This window comes from Triticum dicoccoides, chromosome 2B (assembly GCF_002162155.2).
Source record: "Triticum dicoccoides isolate Atlit2015 ecotype Zavitan chromosome 2B, WEW_v2.0, whole genome shotgun sequence".
In the NCBI taxonomy this organism is placed as follows: domain Eukaryota; kingdom Viridiplantae; phylum Streptophyta; class Magnoliopsida; order Poales; family Poaceae; genus Triticum; species Triticum dicoccoides.
The window spans coordinates 115,334,701-115,348,224 of record NC_041383.1 but is presented as its reverse complement, the minus strand read 5'-3'; positions in this window follow the sequence as shown (position 1 = coordinate 115,348,224).

Genomic DNA, 13,524 nt, shown 5'->3' with positions numbered 1-13,524 from the left:
GTTCCTAGCCAAATCATCAACTTTGAGCAATTTTTCTTCAAGCAAAGCATTGAAATTCTTTTGAGAAATCATAAATTCTTTCACACTATTCTCAAAATCAGAGGGCATCTTATTAAAATTACCATAAGAATTATTGTAGGAATTTCCATAATTATTAGAGGAATTACTAGGGAACGGTCTAGAATTAAAGTTTCCTCTATAAGCATTGTTTCCGAACTATTCCTACCAACAAAATTCACATCCATAGATTCATTATTATTCTCAATCAAAGTATACAAAGGCATATCATTGGGATCAAGAGGAGTATTTTTAGTAGCAAACAATTTCATAAGTTCATCCATCTTTCCACTCAAAACATTGATTTCTTCTATAGCATGCACTTTTTTACTAGAAGATCTTTCGGTGTGCCATTGAGAATAATTAGCCATAATATTATCAAGAAGTTTTGTAGCATCTCTTAACGTGATGTCCATAAACGTGCCTCCCGCGGCCGAATCTAAAAGATTTCTAGAAGCAAAGTTCAAACCGGCATAAAATTTTTGTATGATCATCCATAAATTCAAACCATGAGTAGGGCAATTGTGAATCATCAATTTCATTCTTTCCCAAGATTCGGCAACATGCTCATGATCAAGTTGTTTAAAATTCATAATATCGTTCCTAAGAGTGATAATCTTAGCGGGAGGAAAATACTTAGAGATAAAAGCATCTTTGCACTTGTTCCAAGAATCAATACAATTTTTAGGCAAAGACGAAAACCAAACTTTAGCACGAGCTCTAAGTGAAAACGGAAATAACTTCAATTTAACAATATCATTATCCGTATCTTTCTTCTTTTGCATATCGCACAAGTCAACAAAGTTGTTTAGATGAGTAGCGGCATCTTCACTAGGAAGGCTGGCGAATTGATCTTTCATAACAAGATTCAGCAAAGCAGTATTGATTTCACAAGACTTAACATCATTAAGAGGAGCAATCAGAGTACTAAGGAAATCATTATTATTGGTATTGGAGAAATCACACAATTTGGTATTATCTTGCACCATGGCAACAAGTAATCCAACACACAAGCAAACAGAAAAAGGCAAGCGAAAAAGAGAGAGAGAAGATTGGGAAAGAGAGGGCAAATAAAACGGCAAGGGTGAAGTGGGGGAGAGGAAAAGAGAGGCAAATGGCAAATAATATAAATGCGAGGGAGATGAGTTTGTGATTGGTACTTGGTATGTCTTGACTTGAGCGAAGACCTCCCCGACAACGGCGCCATAAATCCTTCTTGCTACGTCTTGAACTTGCGTTGGTTTTCCTTGAAGAGGAAAGGGCGATGCAGCAATAGTAGCATAAGTATTTCCCTCAGTTTTTGAGAACCAAGGTATCAATCCAGTAGGAGGCTCCTCAAAAGTCCCACGCACCTACACAAACAAACAAAGAACTCGCAACCAACGCAATAAAGGGGTTGTCAATCCCTTCACGGCCACTTGCGAAAGTGAGATCTGATAGAGATAGTGTGATAAGATAAATATATTTTTGGTATTTTGTAATATAGATGCAAAAAGTAAAGATACAAATAAAAGTAGATTGAAAGCTTACATGATAAAAGATAGACCCGGGGGCCATAGGTTTCACTAGAGGCTTATCTCAAGATAGCATAAGTATTACGGTGGGTGAACAAATTACTGTCGAGCAATTGATAGAAAGCGAATAATTATGACATTATCTAGGCATGATCATGTATATAGGCATCACGCCCGCAACAAGTAGACCGACTCCTGCCTGCATCTACTACTATTACTCCACACATCGACCGCTATCCAGCATGCATCTAGAGTATTAAGTTCATAAGAACAGAGTAATGCATTGAGAAAGATGACATGATGTAGAGGGATAAACTCAAGCAATATGATATAAACCCCATCTTTTTATCCTCCATGGCAACAATACAATATGTGCCTTGCAACCCTTTCTGTCACTGGGTAAGGACACCGCAAGATTGAACCCAAAGCTAAGCACTTCTCCCATGGCAAGAAAGATCAATCTAGTAGGCCAAACCGAACTGATAATTTGAAGAGACTTGCAAAGATAACTCAATCATACATAAAAGAATTCAGAGAAGATTCAAATATTTCTCATAGATAAACTTGATCATAAACCCACAATTCATCAGATCTCGACAAACACACCGCAAAAAGAGTTTACATCGAATAGATCTCCACAAGAGAGGGGGAGAACATTGTATTGAGATCCAAAAAGAGAGAAGAAGCCATCTAGCTAATAACTATGGACCCGAAGGTCTATGGTAAACTACTCACAACTCATCGGAGGGGCTATGGTGTTGATGTAGAAGCCCTCTGTGGTCGATTCCCCCTCCGGCGAAGCGCCGGCGAAGGCTCCAAGATGAGATCTCGCAGATACAGAAGGTTACGGCGGTAGAAATTGTTTTTCGTTGGCTCCCTTGATGTTTTCGGGGTACATAGATATATATAGGAGGAAGGAGTACGTCGGTGGCCGCCTGTGGGGCCCAGGAGATAGGGGCGCGCCCAGAGGGGGTGAGCGCGCCCTCCTGTCTCCTGGCCGCCTCGCAAGCTTCTTGACTTGCACTCCAAGTTCTCCCGATCACGTTCGTTCCAAAAATCACGCTCTCGAAGGTTTCATTCCGGTTGGACTCCGTTTGATATTCCTTTTCTTTGAAATACTGAAATAGGCAAAAAACAGCAATACGGGCTGGGCCTCCGGTTAGTTGGTTAGTCCCAAAAATGATATAAATGTGTAAAATAAAGCCCATAAACATCCAAAAAGGGTAATATAATAGCATGGAACAATCAAAAATTATGGATACATTGGAGATGTATCAAATGGCAGCTTGCGATGGCCGAAGAGCTTGTGGCTCTTGAGCGCTCTGGCACATGGGATCTGGTTTCTCTCCCTTCTGGTGTTTGTCCCATCACCTGCAAGTGGGTCTACAAGGTCAAGACTCGCTCCAATGGTTCTCTTGAGCGTTACAAAGATCCTTTTGTGGCTCATGGTTTTTAGCAGGAGCAGGGACGCGATTATGATGAGACATTCGCTCCTGTGGCCCACATGACCACTGTCCGCACTCTCCTTGCTGTAGCCTATGTTCGTCATTGGTCTATCTCTCAACTTGATGTCCAGAACGCTTTTCTCAATGGCGAGTTACGTGAGGACGCTTATATGCAGCCACCACCGAGGTACTATGCTCCTGATGGCATGGTTTGTAGACTTCGTCGCTCTCTCTATGGTCTTAAACAGGCCCCTCGTGCCTGGTTTGAGCGCTTTGCCTCTATGGTGACTGTCGCTGGTTTCTTCCCCAGTGATCATGATCTCGCGTTGTTTGTCCACACGTCTCCTCGTGGTCGGACTCTTCTCCGTCTCTATGTTGATGACATGATCATCACTGGTGACGACTCTGAGTACATTGCCTTTGTTAAGGCTCGCCTTCGAGACCAGTTCCTCATGATTGATCTTGGTCCTCTTAGATATTTTCTTGGGGTTGAGATCTCCTCGACCTCTGATGGCTTCTACATCTCCCAAGAAAAATATATTCAGGATCTTCTTGCTCGCGCTGCTCTCGGTGATGAGTGCACCGTTGTGACTCCTATGAAGCTCAATGTTCAGCTTCGTGCCTCTGATGGTGACCCTCTTCCTAATCCCACTCGCTATCGTCACCTCATTGGTAGCCTTGTCTATCTTGCTATTACGCGTCCTGACATCTCCTATCCTGTCCACATCCTGAGTCAGTTTGTTTCAGCCCCCACCTCTGTCCACTATAGTCACCTCCTCCATGTTCTATGATATCTTCCTGGCACTATCTCTCAGCGCCTTTTCTTTCCCCGCTCCAGCTCTCTTGAGCTCCAGGCCTACTCTGATGCTACCTGGGCTAGTGATCCCTCTGATCGACGCTCACTGTCTGCTTACTGTGTCTTTCTTGGTGGCTCTCTTATTGCCTGGAAGACAAAGAAATAGACTGTAGTTTCTCGCTCGAGTACAGAGGCTGAGTTGCGAGCCATGGCTATGTTGACGGCTGAGGTGATCTGGTTACGGTGGTTACTTGAGGATTTTGGTGTGTCCGCTACTACCTCGACTCCCCTCCAATCTGACAGTACCGGTGCTATCAGCATTGCGCGTGACCCGGTGAAGCATGAGCTCACCAAGCACATCGGCATGGATGCCCACTTTGTGCATGCTGCTGTGCAGGATCAGACTCTCGCTCTTCACTATGTGCCCTCTGAGTTACAGTTGGCTGACTTCTTGACGAAGGCACAGACTCGAGCGCAGCATGACTTTTTTCTCTCCAAACTCAGTGTTGTTGATCCACCATGAGTTTGGGGGGTGTTAGATGTGTATATTTACTTGTGTAAATCCCCATTGTATAAGGGGCTTTTCTGCACTTACCGCATCTATATATGTACTGGCCTTTGGCCCTCAGTAAAGCTAGTTGCTCATTTATCCAACAAGTACTACATGGTAAGATAGGATGAAATGTTTGGTTTGTTGGCAATTGATACATTGTTCTTCCACAAGGAGAGATTGTGTCCATCTCTATCACTGGATTGGTAGGTCTCATGGTCTTTGATGGTTAAATGGAGCCTCTTGACAACTTCTGCAAGCATGTATTCTCCTGTTTATTTCACCATGGATTGGTGACAACTGAAACGCATAGGAACAGTATAGATTAATGTGCTGGAAGTTATCAAGTGACATATATGACTACACTTTTGAAGATTCTCTATATGACTACACTTTTGAAGATTCTCTATGGGCAATGTAGAAGATCTAAGTCACACTGCTAAACCAACAACAAAAATAATAATATTTAGGCAATATTTCAAGTGAATGGGTAAGGAATTAATAAGATGGAGAGCTGCACTAACATCATTAACAGAAGGGAAAAGCATAGACAATGAAGAATATTTGTCTCAGTTCAGAACATACATGAACATGACTATAGACACACAAGATTTATTTTCCACAATATGCACAATTTAATTTAAAGAAATCCATGTTGCTTTATAGTAGGAAGAACACACCTGCATTGACAAAAATACAGAATGTAAGATCCGAGTAACTATACAAATAGGCGACACAATAAAATGTAAGACATGTCAACATAGAACACTGTGTCCAGGAGCAGTTCTTAGGAATAGCAGTCAAATACATCATATAGTAATGGCCTAATGGGATCCAACACAATCAACCCATGGTACCTTTTCTAAAAACAAACATACAAAAATATGATAGTATAAATGTTTCTTCCAATCTTCTCTGCCAAATGACCTGGCTACTTGAGGCTTCGGCACCAAGTCGAAGGGGGTATTCAATTTGAATAAATCAATTGTAACTCAAACTCTTGTAAAAATATCGACTTACCGCAGTTAGAACTTCAAGTATCAAACTACCCCTATTTCAGTCGCCAACACGGTGTCCATCTCCTAAGAGCTGCTGACATCTTCGTCCAACTCGTACATCACTACGCCTCTGATTATATATGTTACCTAGCCTTGCACTTCAGCCACAAACAGTAGTTGCCGGACAAACTCTATTCCATCTCGATTGTGAAGGAAATATGCCCTAGAGGCAATAATAAAGTTATTATTTATTTCCTTATTTCATGATAAATGTTTATTATTCATGCTAGAATTGTATTAACCGGAAACATAATACATGTGTGAATACATAGACAAACATAGTATCACTAGTATGCTTCTACTTGACTAGCTCGTTAATAAAAGATGGTTAAGTTTCCTAACCATAGACATGAGTTGTCATTTGATTAACGGGATCACATCATTAGGAGAATGGTGTGATTGACTTGACCCATTCCGTTAGCTTAGCACTTGATCGTTTAGTATGTTGTTATTGCTTTCTTCATGACTTATACATGTTCCTACGACTATGAGATTATGCAACTCCCGTTTACCGGAGGAACACTTTGTGTGCTACCAAACGTCACAACGTAACTGGGTGATTATAAAGGAGCTCTACAGGTGTCTCCGAAGGTACATATTGAGTTGGCGTATTTCTAGATTAGGATTTGTCACTCCGATTGTCAGAGAGGTATCTCTGGGCCCTCTCGGTAATGCACATCACTATAAGCCTTGCAAGCAATGTGACTAATGAGTTAGTTGTGGGATGATGCATTACATAACGAGTAAAGAGACTTGCCGGTAATGAGATTGAACCAGGTATTGAGATACCGACGATTGAATCTCGGGCAAGTAACATACCGATGACAAAAGGAACAACGTATGGTGTTATGCAGTTTGACCGATAAAGATCTTCGTAGAATATGTGGGAGCCAATATGAGCATCCAGGTTCCGCTATTGGTTATTAACCGGAGACGTGTCTCGGTCATGTCTACATAGTTCTCAAACCCGTAGGGTCTGCACGCTTAAAGTTCAATGACACTTTATATTAAGTTATGTGTTTTGATGTACTGAAGGTAGTTTGGTGTCCTGTATGAGATCGGGGACATGACGAGGAGTCTCGAAATTGTCGAGACGTAAAGATCGATATATTGGACGACTATATTCGGACATCGGAAAGGTTCTGAGTGATTCGGGTATTTTTCGGAGTACCGGAGAGTTACGGGAATTCGCCGGGGAGTATATGGGCCTTATTGGGCTATACGGGAATAGAGGAGAGAGGCCAAAAGGAAGGAGGCGCCCCCCCCTCTGGTCCGAATTGGACAAGGGGTTCAGCCCCCTTTTCCTTCTCCCTCTCCCCCTCTTTCCTTCTCTCCTACTCCAACAAGGAAAGGAGGAGTCCTACTCCCGGTGGGAGTAGGACTCTCCCCTTGGTGCGCCCTCCTCCTTGGCCGGCCACCTCCCCCATTGCTCCTTTATATACGGGGGCAGGGGCACCTTAGAAGACAACAATTGATCCCTTGAATCTCTTAGCCGTTTGCGGTGCCCCCCTCCACCATAATCCACCTCGATAATATCTTAGCGGTGCTTAGGCGAAGCCCTGCGTCGGTAGAACATCATCATCGTCACCACACCGTCGTGCTGACGAAACTCTCCCTCAAAGCTCGGCTGGATTGGAGTTCGAGGGATGTCATCGAGTTGAACGTGTGCTGAACTCGGAGGTGCCGTACGTTCGGTCTTGGATTGGTCGGATCGTGAAGACATACGACTTCATCAACTGCGTTGTGCTAACGCTTCCGCTTTCAGTCTACGAGGGTACGTGGATAACACTCTCCCTCTCGTTTCTATGCATACCATGATCTTGCATGTGCGTAGGAATTTTTTTGAAATTACTACGTTCCCAATAGTGGTATCAGAGCCAGGTTTTATGCGTAGATGTTATATGCACAAGTAGAACACAAGTGAGTTGTGGGCGATACAAGTCATACTGCTTATCAGCATGTCATACTTTGGTTCGGCGTATTGTTGGATGAAGCGGCCCGGACCGACATTACGCGTACGCTTACATGAGACTGATTCTACCGACGTGCTTTGCACATAGGTGGCTGGCAGGTGTCAGTTTCTCCAACTTTAGTTGAACCGAGTGTGGCTACGCCTGGTCCTTGAGAAGGTTAAAACAGCACTAACTTGACGAACTATCGTTGTGATTTTGATGCATAGATAAGAACGGGTTTTTGCTCAGCCCGTAGCAGCCACGTAAAACTTGCAACAACAAAGTAGAGTACGTCTAAATTGTTTTTGCAGGGCATGTTGTGATGTGATATGATCAAGACGTGATGCTATATTTTATTGTATGAGATGATCATGTTTTGTAACTGAGTTATCGGCAACTGGCAGGAGCCATATGGTTGTCGCTTTATTGTATGCAATGCAATCGCCCTGTAATTGCTTTACTTTATCACTAAGCGGTAGCGATAGTCGTATAAGCAATAGGTGGCGAAACGACAACGATGCTACAATGAAGATCAAGGTTTCGCGCCGGTGACGATGGTGATCATGACGGTGCTTCGGAGATGGAGATCACAAGCACAAGATGATGATGGCCATATCATATCACTTATATTGATTGCATGTGATGTTTATCCTTTATGCATCTTATTTTGCTCTGATTGACGGTAGCATTATAAGATGATCTCTCACTAAATTTCAAGGTATAAGTGTTCTCCCGGAGTATGCACCGTTGCGAAAGTTCTTCGTGCTGAGACACCACGTGAAGATCGGGTGTGATAGGCTCTACGTTCAAATACAACGGGTGCAAAACAGTTGCACACGCGGAATACTCAGGTTAAACTTGACGAGCCTAGCATATACAGATATGGCCTCAGGACACTGAGACCGAAAGGTCGAGCGTGAATCATATAGTAGATATGATCAACATAGTGATGTTCACCATTGAAAACTACTCCATCTCACGTGATGATCGGACATGGTTTAGTTGATTTGGATCATGTGATCACTTAGATGATTAGAGGGATGTCTATCTAAGTGGGAGTTCTTAAGTAATATGATTAATTGAACTTTAATTTATCATGAACTTAGTCCTGATAGTATTTTGCAAATAATGTTGTAGATCAATAGCTCGCGTTGTTGCTTCCCTATGTTTTTATTTTGATATGTTCCTGGAGTAAAACTATGTTGAAAGATGTTAGTAGCAATGATGCGGATTGGATCCGTGATCTGAGGATTATCCTTGTTGCTGCACAGAAGAATTATGTCCTTGATGCACCGCTAGGTGACAGACCTATTGCAGGAGCAGATGCAGATGTTATGAACGTTTGGCTAGCTCAATATGATGACTACTTGATAGTTTAGTGCACCATGCTTAACGGCTTAGATTCTGGACTTCAAAGACGTTTTGAACGTCATGGACCATATGAGATGTTCCAGGAGTTGAAGCTAATATTTCAAGCAAATACCCGAGTTAAGAGATATGAAGTCTCCAAGAAGTTCTATAGCTAAAATATGGAGGAGAGTTGCTCAGCTAGTGAGCATGTGCTCAGATTGTCTGGGTACTACAATCGCTTGAATCAATTGGGAGTTAATCTTCCAGATAAGATAGTGATTGACAGAGTTCTCCAGTCACCATCACCAAGTTACTAGAACTTCGTGATGAACTATAGTATGCAAGGGATGACGAAAATGATTCCCGAGCTCTTCGTGATGTTGAAATCGACGAAAGTAGAAATAAAGAAAGAGCATCAAGTGTTGATGATTGACAAGACCACTAGTTTAAAGAAAAGGGCAAAGGGAAAGAAAGGGAACTTCAAGTGGAATGGCAAGCAAGTTGTTACTCCCGTGAAGAAACCCAAAGCTGGACCAAAGCCTGAAACTGAGTGCTTCTACTACAAAGGAAATGGTCACTGGAAGTGGAAATTCCCTAAATATTTGGTGAATAAGTAGGATGGCAAAGTGAACAAGGGTATATTTGATATACATGTTATTGATGTGTACCATACTAGTGTTTATAGTAGCCCCTAAGTATTTGATACTTGTCCGGTTGCTAAAAATTAGTAACTCGAAACAGGAGTTACAGAATAAATAGAGACTGGTTGAGGGTGAAGTGACGATGTGTGTTGGAAGTAGTTCCAAGATTGATATGATCATCATCGCACACTCCCTATACTTTTGGGATTAGTGTTAAACCTAAATAAATGTTATTTGGGCATGAGTATGATTTGATCATGTTTATTGCAATACGGTTATTCATTTAAAGTCAGAGAATAATTGTTGTTCTGTTTACATGAATAAAACCTTCGATGGTCATACACCCAATGAAAATAGTTTGTTGGATCTCGATCGAATTGTTACACATATTCATAATATTGATGCCAAAAGATGCAAAGTTAATAATGATAGTGCAACTTATTTATGGCAGTGCCGTTTGGATCATATCGGTGTAAAGCACATGAAGAAACTCCATAAAGATGGATTTTCAGAATCACTTGGTTATGAATCATTTGATGCTTGGGAACCGTGCCTTTTGCGCAAGATGACTAAAACTCCGTTCTCTGGAAAAATGGAACGAGCTACTAACTTGTTGGAAATAATACATACCGATGTATGCGGTCCAATGAGTGTTGATGCTCGTGGCGAGTATCGTTATTTTCTGACCTTCACAAATGATTTGAGCAGATATGAGTATAGCTACTTAATGAAACACAAGTCTGAAACATTTGAAAAGTTCAAAGAATTTTAGAGTAAAGTGGAGAATCATCGTAACAAGAAAATAAAGTTTCTACGATCTGATCGTGGAGGAGAATATTTGAGTTACGAGTTTGGCCTTCATATAAAACAATGTGGAATAGTTTCACAGTTCACGCCGCCTGGAACACCACAGCGTTATGGTGTGTCCGAACGTCGTAACCGCACTTTATTGGATATTGTGCGATCTATGATGTTTCTTATTGGTTTACCACTATCGTTTTGGGGTTATGCATTAGAGACAGTTGCATTCACTTTTTAAAAAAGGGCACCATCAAAATCCGTTGAGACGACGCCTTATGAACTGTGGTTTGTCAAGAAACCAAAGTTGTCGTTTCTTAAAGTTTGGGGATGCGATGCTTATGTGAAAAAACTTGAACCTGATAAGCTCGAACCCAAATCGGAGAAGTGCGTCTTCATAGAATACCCAAAGGAAACTGCTAGGTACACCTTCTGTCACAGATCCGAAGGCAAGATATTCGTTGCTAAGAATGGATCCTTTCTAGAGAAGGAGTTTTTCTCGAAAGAAGCGAGTGGGAGGAAAGTAGAGCTTGATAAGGTAATTGTACCTTCTCCTAAATTGGAAAGTAGTTCATCACAGAAATTAGTTCCAGTGATTCCTACACCAATTAGTGAGGAAGCTAATGATGATGATCATGAAACTTCAGATTAAGTTACTACAGAACCTCGTAGGTCTTCCAAAGTACAGTCCGCACCAGAGTGGTACGGTAATCCTGTTCTGGAAGTCATGTTACTAGACCATGATGAACCTACGAACTAGGAAGCGATGATCAGCCCAGATTCCGCGAAATGGCTTGAGGCCATGAAATCTGAGATGGGATCCATGTATGAGAACAAAGTTTGGACTTTGGTGGAGTTGCCCGATGATCGACAAGCCATATTGTATAAATGGATCTTCAAGAGGAAGATGGACGCTGATAGTAGTGTTACTATCTACAAAGCTAGACTTGTTGAAAAAGGTTTTTGACAAAGTTCAAGATGTTGAATACGATGAGATTTTCTCACTCGTATCGATGCTTAAGTCTGTCCGAATCATGTTAGCAATTGCCACATTTTATGAAATCTGGCAAATGGATGTACAAACTGCATTCCTTAATGGATTTATTAATGAAGAGTTGTATATGATGTAACCAGAAGGTTTTGTCAATCCTAAAGGTGCTAAAAAATGTGCAAGCTCCAGCGATCCATCTTTGGACTGGTGCAAGCATCTCAAAGTTGGAATATACGCTTTGATGAGTTAATCAAAGCATATGGTTTTATACGGACTTTTGGAGAAGCCTGTATTTACAAGAAAGTGAGTGGGAGCTCTGTAACATTTCTGATATTATATGTGGATGACATATTGTTGATTGGAAATGATATAGAATTTCTGGATAGCATAAAAGGATACTTGAATAAAAGTTTTTCAATGAAAGACCTCGGTGAAGCTACTTACACATTAAGCATCAATATCTATAGAGATAGATCAAGACGTTTGATAAGATTTTTCAATGAGTACATACCTTGATAAGATTTTGAAGTAATTCAAAATGGAACAGTCAAAGAAGGAGTTCTTGCTTGTGTTGCAAGGTGTGAAGTTGAGTAAGACTCAAAAACCCGACCATGACAAAAATAGAAAGAGAATGAGAAGTCATTCCCTATGCCTCAGTCATAGGTTCTATAAAGTATGCTATGTTGTGTATCAGACCTATTGTATACCTTGTTCTGAATGTGGCAAGGGAGTACAATTTTGATCTAAGGATAGATCACTGGACAACGGTCAAGAATATCCTTAGTGAGGACTAAGGAAATATTTCTCGATTATGGAGGTGATAAAAGAGCCTGTCGTAAAGAGTTACATCGGTGCAAGATTTTACACCGATCCAGATGGCTCTAAGTCTCAGTCTGGATACATATTGAAAGTGGGAGCAATTAGCTAGAGTAGCTCAGTGCACCGCATTGTAGACACAAAATATTTGCAAAATACATACGGCTCTGAATGTGACAGACCCGTTGACTAAACTTCTCTCACAAGCAAAACATGATCACACCTTAGTACTCTTTGTGTGTTAATCACATAGCGATGTGAACTAGATTATTGACTCTAGTAAACCCTTTGGGTGTTGGTCACATGACGATGTGAACTATGAGTGTTAATTACATGCAGATGTGAATATTAGTGTTAAATCACATGGTGATGTGAACTAGATTATTGACTCTAGTGCAAGTGGGAAACTGAAGGAAATATGCCCTAGAGGCAATAATAAAGCTATTATTTATTTCCTTATTTCATGATAAATGTTTATTATTCATGCTAGAATTGTATTAACCGGAAACATAATACATGTGTGAATACATAGACAAACATAGTATCACTAGTATGCCTCTACTTGACTAGCTCGTTAATCAAAGATGGTTAAGTTTCCTAACCATAGGCATGAGTTGTCATTTGATTAACGGGATCACATCATTAGGAGAATGATGTGATTGACTTGACCCATTCCGTTAGCTTAGCACTTGATCGTTTAGTATGTTGTTATTGCTTTCTTCATGACTTATACATGTTCCTACGACTATGAGATTATGCAACTCCCGTTTACCGGAGGAACACTTTGTGTGCTACCAAACGTCACAACGTAACTGGGTGATTATAAAGGAGCTCTACAGGTGTCTCCGAAGGTACATGTTGAGTTCGCGTATTTCGAGATTAGGATTTGTCACTCCGATTGTCGTAGAGGTATCTCTAGGCCCTCTCGGTAATGCACATCACTATAAGCCTTGCAAGCAATGTGAATAATGAGTTAGTTGCGGGATGATGCATTACATAACGAGTAAAGACACTTGCCGGTAACGAGATTGAACTAGGTATTGAGATACCGACGATCGAATCTCGGGCAAGTAACATACCGATGACAAAAGGAACAACATATGTTGTTATGCAGTTTGTGTTGGGGAACGTAGTAATTTCAAAAAATTCCTACGCACACGCAAGATCATGATGATGCATAGCAACGAGAGGGGAGAGTGTGTCCACGTACCCTCGTAGACCGAAAGCGAAAGCGTTAGAACAACGCGGTTGATGTAGTCGTACGTCTTCACGGCCCGACCGATCAAGCACCGAAACTACGGCACCTCCGAGTTCTAGCACACGTTCAGCTCGATGATGTCCCTCGAACTCCGATCCAGCCGAGTGTCGAGGGAGAGTTCCATCAGCACGACGGCGTGGTGAAGATCTTGATGTTCTACCGTCGTAGGGCTTCGCCTAAGCACCGCTACAATATTATCGAGGAGGACTATGGTGGAGGGGGGCACCGCACACGGCTAAGAGATCAAGAGATCAATTTTTGTGTCTATGGGGTGCCCCCTGCCCCCGTATATAAAGGA